General features: G+C 40.2%; 1 non-coding gene across 1 annotated transcript; it reads left to right on the top strand.

Annotated features, from left to right (window-relative positions):
* Positions 1 to 1,602: 1,602 nt before the first annotated feature.
* On the top strand, positions 1,603 to 1,675 carry TRNAV-AAC (transfer RNA valine (anticodon AAC)). The gene has a single exon. It is a non-coding gene; the product is annotated as a tRNA-Val (tRNA).
* The last annotated feature ends 1,858 nt before the right edge of the window (positions 1,676 to 3,533 follow it).

Raw genomic sequence — 3,533 nt, 5'->3', positions numbered from 1 at the left:
TGGCAACTCCCAGCACATTGGCAAGCCCTCCATCATCATGAAGGTGTTTAAAGTTTGTCAAATCCTTTTTTGCATTAACGCAAAGGACTGTGTTTTTTCTTTCCTTCTGTTTATGTATACATTATATTAATTACTTGTTTTGTATGCTGAATCCTTCCATTTCAGGAATAAATCCTACTTTGCTATGGTGTATAATCCTTTTAATATGTTGTTGAATTTAGTGTGCCAGTATTTTGTTGAGGAATTTAGCATCAATATTCATAAAAAAATATTGGCCTGTAGCTTTCTTTTTTGTAATGGCTTTGTCTGGCTTTGGTATCAGAATAATACTAGCTTCATAAAATGGGTTAGGAAGTGTTTCCTACTCTTCAGTTTTGTGGAAAAGTGTGAGAAGGACTGCTTAAGTCTTTAACTGTTTGATAGAATTCATCAGTTAAGCCAGCTGGTCCAGGGCTTTTTTTCATGGTAGGTTTTTGATTACTGTTTCAATATCCTTACTAGTTATAGGTCTATTCAGATTTCTAATTCTTTATGATTCAATCTTTGTAGATTGTGTGTTACTAGGAGTTTGTTCATTTAATCTAGGTCATCCAATTTGCTGGCATACAATTTTTCATAGTGTACTCTTATAATTCTTTTTATTTTTGTAAATTCAGTGATAATATCCCCGCTTTCACTTCCAATTTTAATAATTTGAGTCTCTTGTCTTTTTTTTGTTTTTCCTTAGTCTAGCTAAATGTCAAGTTTGCTGACAATGTAGACAATGTAGACAACTTTTCAAAGAACTTCTGGTTTTATTGAATTGTCTGTATTGTTTTCAGCCTGTCTTTTCTGATGGCCTTTTATTATAGCCTGCCCTATGGATTTAGCACTTTCTAACCAGTCTCCACAATTGCATAAGCGTATTACTTCTTCAATTTATCGGTCTCTTCCTGTGCACCTCTCTCCCAATCTCTCCCTCTCTCTCCCTCTCCCTCCCTCCTTCTCTGTCTCCACCTCTCTCTCCCACCTTCCCCGCGTCTTACACGCACACACACACACACCCCTTGAGTACACACAAAAGGAACACACCTGGGAAACCAGAGCATTTCCAGTTCCTTTTCAGTTACGACCCACTCTCCCCAGATGGAAGCACTATTGTGACTTCTGGCTGGACAGCGGAATGTTGCCTGCTTTATAATTTAAATCAGTGGAGCCACAGAGTACGTCCTTTTCTGTCTGGTTTACTTTAGTCGACATCTCTGTGAGATTCATCCACATAGTTGTAGATTGTTCATTCTCGTTGCAATAGATTATTTCATGTGAATTCATTCATGCATCTGCTGATGGGCGCTTGGGAAGTTTCCAGAAGTTTTTATTATTCTGAATAGGTTACTGGGCATTCTGGTAAATATATTTGGTGAATATATGTACCAATTTGTGGTAGGCAAATAACAACTGTCAGGATGTGATATCTTTGATTTTAATAAGTGGAAAGTCTGAAAGATATGGAAAGAAACTACCAGAAAAAAAAAAATCTGAGTAGAAAATGTAGATTTTCTAAAGCCTAACCTGGATTGTCTCGCCCTAGGTGCTTCAATTCTAACCTCTACTGGCAGTGTTGTTTCCGTAGTGTAGTGGTTATCACGTTCGCCTAACACGCGAAAGGTCCCTGGTTCGAAGCCAGGCGGAAACAAGTGGTTGCTTTCTTTAAGTTTTGTTCCTGATCTTGAGAGTCTCCATTTGAACAAGATACGACCTTCGTATATGAACAAGCACCTAAATCAAAGGATCTCATATCCTCCTTTTTTTTATTTGAGCCACCTCAGGAACATTTTTGCTCCCTCCTTTGTCCTGAGCCGCGGCGAGGCCCACATAGCCCCATCTTCCCACGCCCCAGCATGTCGCTGTCCCAGCTCCCTCCCCTTATGGTCTGCATGGCCTGTAGTTTCTAGGGCCCAGAGCAGGCTCTCGTGGTGCAGGACCCCGCCTATACTGTGCAGGTGAGATTGGCTTCCTTGCAATTTCCAAAGCCACTTGTGCAGGTTCTTCGCAAAGAGATTTTCCTCAGAAGTTTCTAATTATAAGCAATGCTTAGGACACAGACCTGTGAGAAAAAAATAAAAAAAGAAACAGGGCCATGCTTTGAGCCAAGTGAATAACTGATATTCTATTGTCTGCCCTTTACCCCTAAGTGCAGAGAGAATTTTTCACAAAATAGATAAGAGGCAATTTCATGTGGATACTTAGATAATAAAAAATTAGATACTGGCCTGGCCTCTATGGGTACTCAACGCCAGATGTCGGCATTATTGGTAAGATGCGCCAATCAACTGAACTGATCAGTAACAAAGAAACTGATTTATTTCTTAAACTTAAGAGTGTGCTAGGCTGGACGCCACAGTGGCTCAGGTCTGTAATCCCGTCACTCTGGGAGGCCGAGGCGGGTGGATTACTTGAGGTCAGGAGTTCAAGACCAGCTTGGCAAACATGGCGAAACCCCCATCTCTACAAAATTACAAAAATTAGCTGGGCGTGGTGGCACACACCTGTAGTCCCAGCTACTTGGGAGGCTGAGGTATGAGAATTGCTTGACTCTGGGAGGAGGAGGTTGTAGTGAGCCAAGATTGTGCCACTGCACTCCAGCCTGGGCAACAGAATGAGACTCTGCCAAAAAAAAAAAAAAAAGTGTGCTAAACTAGCATTGTCACTTTAAATTTCACTGTAATAAAGCAGACGATTCCCTAACTTCTAATATCCACCTTCTGTAATCTACCTGTAGTGCCTCACTGAGTTTTTTAATAAACTCTCCAACCAAATGGTTGTAAATTACTTGTTTTAACAACAAAACCAAAGAGCAACAATTAAAAAAAAAAAAAAAGCTTGATATAGGGAAAAAGAGGAGGACCACATTCATGTAACTTTCATTACAGTATATTGTTATAATTGTTATATTTTATTATTAGTTGCTGTTATTTACCCTGGCTGTTTTATCAATTAAACCATTATAGGTGTGTGTTGTAAACCCAAAATATCTGAGACAGATCTCAACCAATTTAGAGAGTTTATTTTGCTAAGGTTAAGGATACGCCTATTACACAGGCTCAGGAGGTCCTGACAACATGTGCCCAAGGTGGTCAGGGTACAGCTTGCTTTTATGCATTTTAAGGAGACATGAGACATCAATCAGTATGTGTAAGATGTACATTGGTTCGATCCAGTAGGACTGGACAACTCAAAGTGGTGGTGGGGTCTTCCAGGTCATAGGCAAAAAAGACACAAAAGACAAAGTTTGCATTCCTTTGAGTCCTTGATCAGCCTTTCACAGAATACACAATTTAGTCTGGCTCAGTGAATCTGCATTTTTACATAAACAATAAGGCAGAGGAAACAATCAGTTATGCATTTGTCTCAGGTGAGCAGAGGGAGGACAGTTCTTTTTTTTTTTTTTTTTTTGTGACAGAGTCTCACTCTGTCACCCAGGCTAAAGTGCAGTGGTGCGATCTTGGCTCACTGCAACAACCTCCGCCTCCTGGGTTCAAGCGATTCTCCTG

This window comes from Pongo pygmaeus, chromosome 5, assembly GCF_028885625.2.
Source record: "Pongo pygmaeus isolate AG05252 chromosome 5, NHGRI_mPonPyg2-v2.0_pri, whole genome shotgun sequence".
NCBI lineage: Eukaryota > Metazoa > Chordata > Mammalia > Primates > Hominidae > Pongo > Pongo pygmaeus.
Note: the sequence above shows the minus strand (reverse complement) of the source record. Positions and strands in the feature narration are given on the sequence as shown.